The 14,208-nt window shown below is 51.0% G+C and overlaps 2 protein-coding genes across 3 annotated transcripts in view; one reads left to right on the top strand and one right to left on the bottom strand.

The window, feature by feature from the left end:
* Positions 1-14,208, top strand: part of LOC114452823 (NLR family CARD domain-containing protein 3-like) — a 1,046,161-nt gene that overhangs the window by 585,316 nt on the left and 446,637 nt on the right. The window lies entirely within an intron of this gene.
* LOC114452871 (LIM zinc-binding domain-containing Nebulette-like) overlaps positions 1-14,208 on the bottom strand; it is a 46,777-nt gene that overhangs the window by 2,985 nt on the left and 29,584 nt on the right. The window lies entirely within an intron of this gene.

Raw genomic sequence — 14,208 nt, 5'->3', positions numbered from 1 at the left:
CCAGGCTGCTACCATGGAGACAGAATCCTGTGACTTCCTGACACGCCTGTACTCAGGTGTGTCCAGCTCAGTGCAGCTCCGCCCCCTGACCTCCTGCAGCCCGCGCTGATACTTCACCTGTTCACACACACACACACAGCTGATTGAGCGTTCTCACACATGTATAAGTGCTGTGTGTGTATGTGAGGATGCGTGTGTGTGTGTGTCTGGTTGTGTGTGTGTGTGTCTTGCCGAGCTGATGTTCTCCTGGTTTTGTCGGACTCTCTCCAGCTCAGGCGTCACTCCCACACTGGTGGCCTTCCCTCCGTTCTGCTTGTATTTGACCTGAAACAAAGACGGACAGGTTCTGATTGGATGAACCATCAGTCACTCACAACTTCAACCAATCAGATGAGAGAAGAAACACAACAAGTGACCAGTCAGTCTGAAAAGTGCAGAAGGGATGCTGAGGCTGATTCTACAAACGATCAAAGCTTCCTCTGATCATCAGTCAGTGTGTGTGTGTGTGTGTGTGTGTGTGTACTCACTGAGCTGATGTTCTCCTGGTTGCGTCGGACTCGCTCCATCTCAGGTGTGTCCATGACAGCGGTGCCACGGCCCACCTCCTCCCTGTACTGAACCTGAACAGAACCAGGGCTAAAGCTCTCAGACAGACACATTAAACCAGAGTGTGTGTGTGTGTGTGTGTGTGTGTGTGTGTGTGTGTGTGTTAAACACACGTCACTGATCTTCTTGGCGTTCTCTCTGGCGAGGACGATCTCCGGCGTCTCGGTCACTGATGACATCAGTCCTCTCATCAGCTTGGAGTCCCAGCAGTACCTCAGCTAGGGGGCGACAGAGCGCTGTGAGTGTGTGTATGTGTGCGTTTAAAGCTGACAGTAGATCAGGACGAAGGTAGGTGTGTGTGTGTGTGTGTGAGGGGGCGGGCTCACCGAGCTGACGTGTCTCTGATTGGCTCTGACTCGCTCCATCTCTGGAGTTTCTGACAGCATGCTGTAGCTTCCCTTCAGACGCTCCGCCTCGTCCTTGTACTTCTTCTACAGAGAGGCAGAGAGCTGTAAGCATGACTGTGTGTGAGTACACACACACACACACACACACACACACACACCTGGCTGTAGATGTCTTTAAGGTAGGAGGCATGCAGCAGTTCAGGTGTATCTGTGAGCGTCCCATACGAGTTCTCTCTGAGCGCCTCGGTCTGTTTGTAGGACCTCTGCAGCACACACACACACACACGCTGTAAACACAGTGATGACATGAATCCAGCACGTCAGCGCTGTGATACCTGACTCTGGATCTCTGAGGCTCTCTTGGCTCGCTGTATCTCCAGCACGTCGGCGCTCAGCTCCATCCCTTTACCCAGAATCTCCGTCTCCAGATCCCTGCGGTACTCTTTCTGTGGACGCACACAGCTCTGCTCACACACACACACAACCTTTCAAAACAGCGTGCGTGTGTGTGTGTGTGTTTTACCTGGTTCAGTATCTGACCGGCTTTTTTAACCCTCAGCAGCTCAGGCGTCTCCTCAAGGCCGACACCTGATAAGCCCCGCCCCTTCACTTCCTGCTCCAGGTCCTTCCTGTACTCCTTCTACAAAGATGGAGGCACACAAGGTTTCCTCACATCCAGCTGACGGTGCCAAAAGGCCTCCACAGGTGTCAGTTATTCACCAAAACATTCCAATGAATAACCTATCCACACCACAACAACCTTCACCTCTTCAGATGGGAGTGTGTGTGTGTGTGTGTGTGTGTGTGTGTGTGTGTTACCTCGCTCAGCAGGCTGCTGGCATGGCGGGCTGTCAGGTATCCCGGCGTTTGGTCTACGTCCACCAAGGCTTTACCCTTCATCTGCTCCTCATAGTCTTTTCTGTACTCCCTCTGAGAGACAGGAGAGACACACAGACACACACACAACAGAGACACACAGACACACACACAGCAGGGACAGAGAGACACACAGACACACACACAGCAGAGGCACACAAAGACACACAGCAGGGACAGAGAGACACATGGAGACACACACACACAGCAGAGACACACACACACACAGCAGGGACAGAGAAATGCACAGACACACACACAGCAGAGACACACACACACAGACACACACACAGACACACAGCAGGGACAGAGAGACACACAGGAGAGACACAGCAGAGCAGAGACACACAGACACACACCAGTGACACATAGAGACACACAGGAGAGACACAGCAGAGCAGAGACACACAGACACACACCAGTGACACATAGAGACACACAGCAGGGACAGAGATTAAACCAGTGTGTGTGTGTGTTAACATTTATGACGCTATGACACAGAGGACATGTGGGACAGACCTGCTGAGTGACCCAACACAGTTTTATGCAGTAAAGAGCCTGATAACTTCATCATGGTGTCACTCCTTCTATTTTACATTTCTACATTGTTCCTTGTTTTATTAATATTCCAGTCTGCTGGACCCTCTGAGTGTACAGATAAAGACACACACACACACACACACTGACAAACACACACACACACACACTTTTTACCTCACTCTGCATCTTCTGAGCTTCTTTGGACACTTTGTATGTCTGAGTGTCTCCAAACTCCATCTGAGAGCGACCTTTAGTCTTCTCATACTCCTCTCTGTACTTCACCTGAAACCCCCAACACACACCCCGTCACACACAACAGAGCAAGTCTACCAGAGGATACAAGCCTGTGTGTGTGTGTGTGTGTGTAAAACCTGGCTGTGCAGCACTGCGTTCTCCTTGTGGTGGAGCTGTTCAGCTGTGTCCAGAGCGATGTGGTAGTGAGCCTTCGTTTGCTCGTACTTCTTCTTGTACTCCACCTGATCTCTCACACACACACACACACACACACACACACACACACTGGTAAACCTCAGGTAAAATCCTCCCTAGAGCTCATGATATGTGGACATGGTGCAGACTTTAATTTTGATGGGTTCAACTTAATGTGTACACATTCTTCTAAAAACACTTCCTGTGTTTTAAAGTGAAGCAAAGTGACTGTGCTGTGTGTGTGTGTGCTGTGTGTGTGTGCTGTGTGTGTGTGTGTGTGTGCTGTGTGTGTGTGCTGTGTGTGTGCTGTGTGTGTGTGTGTCTGTGCTGTGTGTGTGTGCTGTGTGTGTGCTGTGTGTTTTAGCATGCTGCGCAGTGCTTTACGTTGCTCTGCAGCCTGCTGGCGTGCAGGGCGTGCTCCAGCTGCAGGAGGTTCGGCAGGTCTGAGGACCCTTCTGGTTTCTGGTTGGTTTTGTACTTCACCTGGAGGACAGAGGACAGAGGACAGAGGACAGAGGACACGTTAGAGGTTAGAGGTCAGGGCATTCCCACCAAAACATCTCAGTGAGCAGGCGAACACATTCTAAATGGATCGCTGGATGTTTTTTCAGGCTGATTTGGCGCCGGCCTCGGTTCCAGTTTGTCTCCTTCAGGGATCCGGACTGTGTGAGTCTGTTGTGTGCAGCGTTCCTGAACACCAGGCAGCGTTCACACAACAAGCTGTTACATAACTCGGTGAAGTGGGAAGGCTCTGTTCTGTGGCTGTGTGGGCAGCAAGAAGGCTAAAACTGAACATCTCTGAGGGTGTGTGTGTGTGTGTGTGTGTGTGTGTGTGTGTGTGTGTGTGTGTGTGTGTGTGTGTGTTTGTCAGTGTGTGTGTGTGTGTGAGTGAGTGTGTGTGTTTGTGTGTGTGTAACCTGTTCAACTTCTCCCGCTTTCATCCCACAGTCCCTCTCCATTTGCCTTAGAAAGGTTGCCATGGTTACGTCCACACAACAAACAGAGGGTGTGTGTCAAGTGAACCACACACACACACACACACACACACAGCTTGTTTCTTTGGACTCTGCGGTAGAACACAGTTCTGCTGAATCATGTTTATATGATTGTTTTTTTATGTTTTATTGTTGATGTTTGTTTCATATTTTGCTCCATGTGTGTGTAAATAAATAATCTTAATCTCAGTTTAGTGTTACCGGCTGTGCCCTGGTACGCAGCGGGTCATGTGACGCTCACCTGACTGGCCAGAGCAGCGGCAGCCTGCGTGTGCTTGAAGGACAGACAGTCCAGGGGGTTGTACTGAGGCCTCTGGCCCTTTAAATGTCTGTCAAAGTTCTCCTTATATTTCACCTGCAGGAGAGAGAGCAGGGCTGATCATCCAACTGATCATCATCCACACCATGATGTCGTTCTCCATCCCTGGCCCAGTGCATGCTGGGAAAGCTGTGTGTGTTACCTGGCTGGAGAGCTTTGAGACCTCTTTGGCGTGCTGGATGTCGGTTCTATCCAGAAGGGAGCCGTCGCTGTAAACAGGCTGCTTGGTGGTACTCTTATAGGCCACCTACACACACACACACACACACACACACACAAACACACACACACACGTGTGTGTAGAGCACTCACTTACATAATGACATTTCAGTGTTAACAGCAGAACACTTTCTATTATTAATCAGCATCTCTGCTTGGAGAACAGAGCTGTTGTCATGGAAATCATGTTGGACAGGACGTGGTTACATATCCTCACACACACACACACAGACTCACGTCGCTGGCCAGTTTAGCGGCGTTGGTGGCGTTGAGGATGTCGGGCCTGTCAGGCGCCGTGTTGTAGTGATGAAGCTCCTCCTTTCCTTTTCTGTAGCTGACCTGAGAGCAGCGGAGGACACGACGTCACAGCATGAAGACACAACGAGGGCGAAGAGGAGACCTTAAAGGAGCAGCGTGCAGCTGTAACCTCTGTCCTGATGGGGGCGCTGCTGTTTCTGATGTGCTTTAATTCACGTATGGCGAGGCTTACCGCACAGAGCTGATCCTTCCTCTATGGTTGGACAGATCCCACACTAGCTCACTACACCATCTACTGGTTTAAAGTGGTATTCCACTGTGACGTGGTCCACGGCTAGCTTATTGATAACTTCAGCTCACGTCTGCAGTCTACTGGTGTTTTTAAACTAGCTGCTCCTTTAAGTTGTCTCCCTCATAACATTCTGTTGTGTTGTGCTGTGTTGTGTGTCTTTACATCGCTCTGGTTCTTGTTGACCTCCATGGCGTGCTCCACCTCAGGCAGCGTCTTCATGTTGGTGTAGGTGGACTTCCCCTTCTCTCGATTGTACTTCTCCTTATAGAACTTCTGCAGAGAGACCGACAGGAACAGGAAGTGAACAAAACTCTCGCTAATTCACGACAAATCAGATCAGTAGAGGATCAAGGTAAAGGTCTGTGTGTCTGTGTGTGTGTGTCTGTCTGTGTGAGTCTGTGTGTGTCTGTCTGTCTGTGTGAGTCTGTGTGTGTCTGTCTGTGTGTGTGTGTGTGTGTCTGTCTGTGTGAGTCTGTGTGTGTGTGTCTGTGTGTGAGTCTGTGTGTGTCTGTGTGTGTGTGTGTGTGTGTGTTTGTGTGTGTGTCTGTGTGTGTGTCTGTATGTGTGTGTCTGTGTGTGAGTCTGTGTGTGTGTGTGTCTGTGTATGTGTGTATGTGTGAGTCTCTGTGTGTGTGTGTGTGTGTGTGTCAGTGTGTGTGTGTGTAAGCAGGTCAGATAATCCACAGATCTGATCTGATAGTGTGTCAGTGTTGTGGCCGCCTGGCTGCTGTTGTGTAGCTGGTCTACGTTACACGCTCCAGTTAGCGTTACATTGCTCGGTCAGCAGACATGAAACCCGAGGAGCGCCGGGTCGGTGTCCCAGTTCACCCGCAGCTTCCATGTTCTGCCCTGAGGCCGGCTGACACCGACCCATCACCTCCTCTGCAGACACGGCTCCTACGTCTGGCTCAGTGTAACGCCTCTCATGCTTTATTGTCTTCTTTAAATCCTTGTCATGACATCACAGTGTGTTTCCTCTGCACTGTTGTGTTGTGTGTCAGAGTGTTGTGTAGTTGAACAGTCTCTGTATTCTGTGTATTCTCTCATAATCTCTGCTGCACAGTTTAATGTGAGAGCTGAGTGGATTTATATCAGCGCTTCTTCCCGAGGTGTCATCTTCAGCTGTGAAGATGTGTCTAACCCAGTTTATGAGCCTCAGCCTACCAGTGCTGTGTGTGTGTCTGCGTGTGTGTGTGTCTGTGTGCTGTGTGTGTGTGTTGTAGGTCAGTGTCTGTGTGTGTGTCTGTGTGCTGTGTGTGTGTGTGTGTCTGCGTGTGTGTGTGTCTGTGTGTCTGTGTGTCTGTGTGTGTGTGTCTGTGTGCTGTGTGTCTGTGTGTGTGTGTCTGTGTGCTGTGTGTGTGTCTGTGTGCTGTGTGTGTGTGTTGTAGGTCAGTGTCTGTGTGTGTGTCTGTGTGCTGTGTGTGTGTGTGTGTCTGCGTGTGTGTGTGTCTGTGTGTCTGTGTGTGTGTGTCTGTGTGCTGTGTGTCTGTGTGTGTGTGTCTGTGTGCTGTGTGTGTGTGTGTGTCTGTGTGCTGTGTGCTGTGTGTCTGTGTGTGTGTGTCTGTGTGCTGTGTGTCTGTGTGTGTGTGTCTGTGTGCTGTGTGTCTGTGTGTGTGTGTGTGTCTGTGTGCTGTGTGTGTGTGTTGTAGGTCAGTGTCTGTGTCCTCAGGCTGTAGAGCACGTCACAGCTGCTCCCTCTGTTCATGCTTCTGCAGACAAAATGATACCAACACACGCACTGTGTGTGTGTGTGAGAGTGTGTGTGTGTTAAAGTGAGACAGGATGGTGGGGCGTTTAAGTGCCTCCATCTGCTCTGTAAGCTGGGAATCTGTAGCATCTTCACCTCATCATCATCTAGTTTCAGCGCTGATTTTATTCACTCCCATTAAAAAAACTCTAAATTTAAAGAGTCCACACACACACACACACTCTGCCTGCTCTCTGCTGAGTGTGTGGAGCAGCAGGACTTCATCATGGTTAAACACATGTTAATTTAGGGTTAAGGCCTCTGGACTCACGTCGCTCTGCGTCTTGCTCAGCTCCTTGGCGAAGGCGGTCTCGATGGTCTGGGGCATCTGAGCGTACAGACAGCAGCCGGCTTCTTTCTTCCCCGCCTCCTTGTATGAGTTCTGAGACACGACAACCAGTCAGCAGCTGCATGTGTCCCCATGACAGCAGGTTAGAACAGTAACGGCTCACCTCACTGCAGAGCTGAGTCTGCTCTTTGGCGTGTTGAGTGTCTTTGGTCTCCGGCAGCAGAGAGTACAGGCTGTTAGCCAGCTCCTTCCGGCCAGCCTCCTTATATTTACTCTGGGAGCAGATACACAGAATCAATGAAGGCATCAACAGCATTGTGTTTAGAAGGTCTGCGGCCTCCGTCTGAGCTGAGCTGCAGACCAGGTGGGGAGACTTTCTAATGACCAGAAGACCCAATCATTCAAACAACAGCATCACACCCACATATTTTACATTTTACATCATTTATCATCCGTCCATCGCCTGCTCCATCTCCAGGGTCGGGTCATGGGGGCAGCAGCCTCAGCAGTGAAGCCCAGCCTCTCAGCCGCTGGGTCTGCCCCGAGACGCCTCCCCAGGTGGATCGGATGCTCGGAACATCCCAGCCAGGATATGTCAATTATGAGTGTATAGCACACACACACACACACACACACACACACACACACACCTGGCTGTGTGTCTCAGCCATCTCTTTGACAAACTGTGTCTCCAGAGTTTCGGGCAGCAGTGAGTACAGAGTGTGTGGCAGCTCCTCTTTGTCCTTCTTGTACTTCGCCTGGAAGAATAAACACACACACACACATTTACAGCTATCAGCTGAATAAAACTGACTGTGTGTGTGTGTGTCTGTGTGTGTGCAGGATGCTGCGTGTCACCTCGCTCTGCAGCTCTGAGATCTGCTTCACAAACTCCATCTCTTTGGTCTCGGGCATCTGGTGGAACACGGTGCTGCTGATCTCCTGTCGGCCTTTCTGCTTGTATTTGTTCTGGAACACACACACACAGACACAGACACAGACACACACACACACACACACGATAAGCACATGACTGTGAGCTCCTGTTTGTGGTTGCTGCTCCACCCACCTCGCTCTGCAGCTCCATGGCAGCCTTAGCCAGCTTCACCTGCTCTGTGTCGGGCAGCAGGGAGTACAGGCAGCTGCTCAGCTCCTTCCTCCCCTCCTTATACTTCACCTGAAGAGTGAGAATATGTTGTCAGAAACAGACAGACAAATGTTCGTAGAGATGACACATCATCTGTCAGACGTGGTCCCATCACACACTCTAATCAAACATGAGCACGTGTGTGTCTGTACCTGACTCTGCAGCTCCGTGGCCTCCTTGGCGTGCTGCGTCTCCAGAGTCTCGGGCAGCCGATGGTACAGACAGCTGCTCGCCTCCTTCCTGCTCGCCTCCCTGTATTTGGCCTGAAGTCACGAACATGTGTTAGCTGCTGTTCCCTCTCTGCTCCTGGCGTTCATTTCAGGAAACTCTCACCTCGCTCTGCAGCTCAGAGACGCTTTTAGCTAACTGAGTCTCAGCAGTTTCTGGCAGCTGTGAGTAGAAGCTCTGACAGAGGCTCCTCATCCCGTCCTCTCTGTACTTACTCTGCACAGACAGACAGACAGACAGACAGCTGGGACACTCCTCACTCTGTCCCTTGTGTGTGTATGTGTGTGTGTGTGTGTGTGTGTGTTCACCTCGCTCTGCAGGTCAGACATCTTGGCGGCGAGCTGCGTCTCGGCCGTCTGCGGCAGCTGAGCGTACAGACTCGATGCCATGGTCTGCTTCCCGCTCTGCTTGTACTTATTCTGAAGGAAAATATTAAACAACAATTACACACAAAATGTCGCCGGCTCATTTATTCCTAAATAATCATGAATAAAATATACTTCATCAAACACCAGTTAGATTCTGACTGAGTCATTTAGCTGCATGTTGCACGCTGTGTGAGGAGGTTAGTCACATGACCCTGAACCGGATGCTCGTCCTGTAGTGTGGATCACAGATGTGTGCACCTGGCTCTGCAGCTCAGTGACCTCCTTCACACGCTGCGTCTCCAGAGTCTCCGGCAGGCCGTGGTACAGCGAGCTGCTGGCCTCCCTCCTCCCCGCCTCCCTGTACCTGACCTGCAGGGGAAAGAGTCAGTCAGACAGACAGGCAGGCAGACAGACAGACACACAGACAGACAGACAGACAGACAGGCAGACAGACAGTCAGACAGACAGGCAGGCAGACAGACAGACAGACAGACAGACAGACAGACAGACAGGTAGACAGACAGACAGACAGACAGACAGACAGTCAGACAGACAGGCAGGCAGACAGACAGACACACAGACAGGTAGACAGACAGACAGACAGACAGACAGACAGACAGACAGGTAGACAGACAGACAGGCAGACACACAGACAGGTAGACAGACAGACAGACAGACAGACAGACAGACAGACAGACAGGTAGACAGACAGACAGACAGACAGACAGGTAGACAGACAGACAGGCAGACAGACAGACACACAGACAGGTAGACAGACAGACTGACAGACAGACAGACAGACAGACAGGCAGGCAGGCAGGTAGACAGACAGACAGACAGACAGGTAAACAGACAGACAGACAGACAGACAGACAGGTAAACAGACAGACAGGCAGACAGACAGGCAGACAGACAGGTAAACAGACAGACAGGCAGACAGACAGGCAGACAGACAGGTAAACAGACAGACAGGCAGACAGACAGGCAGACAGACAGGTAAACAGACAGACAGGCAGGCAGACAGACAGACAGACAGGTAGACAGACAGACAGACAGACAGGCAGACAGACAGACAGGCAGACAGACAGGCAGGCAGGGGGAAGTCTCCTGCAGCCCTGCAGTGGGTGTGTGTCTGATAACAGCACCAGAATAGACAGCAGCAGGCTGTTTATCTGTGCTGTTTACGTGCTGGAGTGTGTGAGAGGGAACACACACACACACACACACACCTCTGTTTGTCCCTACACTGAAAGACACACATTGTCCTGAGCCTGTGTGTCTCTAAAACCTCTGGGAACCCGTCTGTGGGTCCTTTACATCGCTCTGAGTCACAGACAAATGCAGGTCAGACAGAGACTCTCTGAATGTTGGTCATGTGACTCCATCATGGCTTCCTGCTGGTTGCTGAGGAGGGCGGGACTTTGTGTTTTTACACAATATTTTTTAGAGGATTTTTAACTTGTAGAACTGAGAAGTGGAGATCCTCTGACGGACTGACACAGAGTGTGTTCATGCTGTGTCCTCACCTCGCTGTGTGTCTCAGCCATCTCTTTGACAAACTGTGTCTCCAGAGTTTCGGGCAGCAGTGAGTGCAGAGTGTGTGGCAGCTCCTCTTTGTCCTGCTTGTACTTCACCTTAAAACAACAAAACAAGAAAATGTCGTACTTATTCATTAAATCCAAATATAAACAGAGAGCCCCCTGTGTGATGCGTTCAGGGTCCTCACCTCGCTCTGTATCTCTGACATCTGCTTGGCGAAATGCGTCTCTGCCGTCTCAGGGAGCAGTGAGTACAGGTTCCTGCTGATCTGCTTCTTACCCTCTTCTTTGTATTTAACCTAAGACAAAACACATGTGACCAAACTGAGCATGCTCACTCCGCACAGGCACACGTATAACACATTTAAAGTCCGTGTGTCCCTCACCTCGCTGTAGACGTCTCTCAGCTCTTTAGCCAGCTGCGTCTCCGTGGTGACAGGCAGCTGATGATACAGAGAGCCGCTCGCCTCCTTCTTACTGTCCTCTCTGTACTTCACCTACAACAACACACACAACTCTGAGCTTTCTGGGAGCATGAAGTCCTCAAACACACCCTCCATCAGGAGATGGATTTTCATTGTAGCCAGCTTGAATTTTGAGTCTGTTGCTATTGTCTGCCACACATGGTGCCTTCAGGTACCATCAGAAAGTGGTAACATACCTGACTCTGCAGCTGTGAGACCTCTTTAGCGTGCTGTGTGTCCAGAGTTTCAGGCAGCTTTGAGTACAGACAGCTGGCCACGCCCTTTTTACCGGCCTCTTTGTATTTGGTCTGAAAAGGAAACAGATTCCATCAGACGTCACGTTTAAGTCAGAGGGAACAACTTCTGTCACAGTTTATTTAACCGTACCTCGCTCTGTATGTCAGATACAGCCTTAGCGAACTGGGTTTCGTTGGTCTGTGGGAGCTGAGAGTAAACACTGACCGTCTGACTCCTCTTCCCACTTTCCTTATATCTGTTCTACACATCAGAAGACAAGAAACACGTTAAAACCACACGCTGCCCTCCGTGCTACAGCAAAAACATCCAAACCCTGAAGCAACGTTTCCGGAAAAACACATTTCACTGCTTTCTGTACCTCGCTCTGCATTTCTGTCATCTCTCGGGCAAACTGTGTCTCTGCTGTTTCGGGGAGCTGAGCGTACAGAGACGACGTCATCTCCTTCCTCCCCGCGTCCGAGTACTTTTTCTGTACAGAGAAAGCAAAGGTGAGGATGCACCCGCACGGCGCTGGACGAGGCTCATGTGGTCGTGTTTCATCGAGAAAAAGAGAAGAGACGCGTCCTGTTTCATTAGAAGCGAGCGTGACCTTTGACCTCTGATCACTTCATCTAGAACTCACCACGCAGTGAGTGGTGAAAAATCAATCTTTACAAGATGAAGGGCAGAAACACACAGCGACGCGGCGCCTCACCTCGCTCTGCAGCTCCGTCGCTTCTTTGGCGTGTTTGGTCTCCAGAGTTTCGGGCAGTTTGGAGTAAAGAGACGCCGCCGCCTGCTGCTTCGCTGCCTGCTTATACTTCACCTGACACACACACACACTTACAATCAGCACAGTCTGTTTTTAAACTCTCATCTTTGCTGACCACTGTTATCAGCTCTGCAGCCTATAGGCAGTGACCACTCAGTGACATCAGCAGGCAGATTTATCAGCTGTCAGCCAATGAGGTTCCAGCTTCATGACCTGACTGACCACACGGTGTGTCTCCCTCCTCCTGCTGCAGACATGCTGAAATGTTCCTCAGCCTGTGCTTCGACTGGCTGTAGGAACATGTTCCGACACAGACTGATGTGAATGAAACAAGGACGCTGAATAAACAGCGACCACGATCACATAAAAACCTGCTGTGTCCTCACCTCGCTGTGTGTCTCAGCCATCTCTTTAACGAACTGTGTCTCCAGAGTTTCGGGCAGCAGTGAGTGCAGAGTGTGTGGCAGCTCCTCTCTGTCCTGCTTGTACTTCACCTTAAAACAACAAAACGATCTGTGAGCAGACAGAAAGACACCGAGAGACATGAGAGGAAGAATCAGAGAGGAAGAACCTCGCTCTGGATCTCCGACATCTGTTTGGCAAAATGTGTCTCGGCGGTCTCAGGCAGGAGGTGATAGAGGGACGAGGACGTCTCCTTCTTACAGCCCTGCTTATATTTCACCTGCAACACATGACAGACAGACAGAGAGACAGAAGGACAGGCAGACAGACAGAGAGAGAGACAGAAGGATGGACAGACAGGCAGACAGACAGACAGACAGACATACAGGCAGACAGAGAGACAGACAGAGAGACAGGCAGGCAGGCAGACAGACAGAGAGACAGAAGGACAGACAGACAGGCAGACAGACAGACAGAAGGACAGACAGACAGGCAGACAGACAAACAGAAGGACAGACAGAAAGACAGACAGTGTTACGAAGGTCCAATGATTCTTACAGTCGAGTTTGAACATGTTTACTGAACTCCTCCTGCTCAGAGACTTCCAGCAGGTGGAGGACAGACTCTGTCTCCTTCTCTGACTGGACTGTGCTGTGAGTGTTTGGGTCACCTGACTCTGGAGCTCCGTCACCTCTTTGGCCAGCTCGGTCTGGAGGGTTTGAGGAAGGCTGGAGAACAACGTGGACGGCAGCTCCTTCTGCACGTCCTCTTTGTACTTGACCTGCAGGGACGACAGGACGGGGGTCCTTACACTTCTAAAGACTTCTGTGTGTCTGTGTGTGTGTGTCTGTCTGTGTGTGTCTCTGTGTGTGTCTGTGTGTGTGTGTGTGTGTGTGTGTGTCTCTGTCTATGTGTGTGTGTGTCTGTCTGTCTGTGTGTGTATCTGTGTGTCTCTCTCTGTGTGCGCCCCCACCTGGCTCTGTATCTGAGAGGCCAGCTTGGCGTGTTGAGTTTCCAGAGTCTCTGGCATCACAGAGTACAAACAGCTGCCGGCCTCCTGCCGCCCTGACTTCTTATACTTTGCCTGAAAATACAAAAATTCCAATGTTTGATGCAGGACTACAATCAGAGTGGCTCCCTCCTTCCTTCCCGTCCTCTCAGTCTCACCTCGCTCTGCAGCTCAGAGACACTTTTGGCAAACAGAGTCTCAGCGGTTTCTGGCAGCTGTGAGTACACGCTGTGAGACAGGCTCCTCAGGCCGTCCTCCTTGTATTTGTTCTGCAGTCAGAGACAGAAATCATCTCATCACAGGAAGCTGGTCCATCATGAAGCCAGCGGCCCACTCCGCAGTGCATCACCACAGAGCTCCGCTCCGGTCTGAGGGCGCCGGTCTTACCTGGCTCTGCAGGTTGCTGAGCTCTCGGGCGAGCTGGGTCTCCAGAGTGTCGGGCAGCTGATGGTAAACAGGACACGGCAGCTGCTTCTTAACAGCCTCTTTATACAAGACCTGCAGACACAGAGGGGACATAAACAAAGTTTGTTGTTTTCATATAAACTGCACTTTAAACTGGTTCGATCAGAACTGATACCAGAACTTATCATCATCTGTGTGTACCTGACTCTGCAGCAGCGACGCCTCCCTCGCCTGCTGCGTCTGCAGGGTTTCAGGGAGTCGGTGGTACAGAGACGTGGACGCCTGCTTCTTCGCAGCCTCTTTGTATTTAGCCTGAAGGAAACCATGAGAACTCAGATCAGATCAGGAACAGGACGTCTTGTGGAGGACTTTAGGAGTTCTGAGCTCATGCATTCAGACGCGGTCCCACCTCACTCTGCATCTCTGCCAGCTCCTTGGCATGCTGAGCGTCGGGGGTGTCGGGCAGCAGGGAGTACAGGTTCACACTCATCTCCTTCTTACCGTCTTCTTTGTATTTGACCTTAAAACACAGGCAGAGGGATGAGGACAGAGGTGGAGGAGGGTTCACCCTGCAGCTGGTGGAGGTGAAGCCGTACCTCACTGAGCAGCTCCGTCTGCTGCCTGACAAACTGGGTGTCCAGGGTTTCAGGCATCAGGTGGTACAGGCTGGAGCCGTCTGAGCTCTGCTTGTACTTCAGCTGGAGCAGATCAGTCAGGTTCA

Source organism: Parambassis ranga, chromosome 20 (genome assembly GCF_900634625.1).
Source record: "Parambassis ranga chromosome 20, fParRan2.1, whole genome shotgun sequence".
Lineage (NCBI taxonomy): Eukaryota > Metazoa > Chordata > Actinopteri > Ambassidae > Parambassis > Parambassis ranga.
The sequence above is the reverse complement of the archived record's forward strand: the minus strand, read 5'-3'. Positions and strand labels throughout refer to the sequence as shown.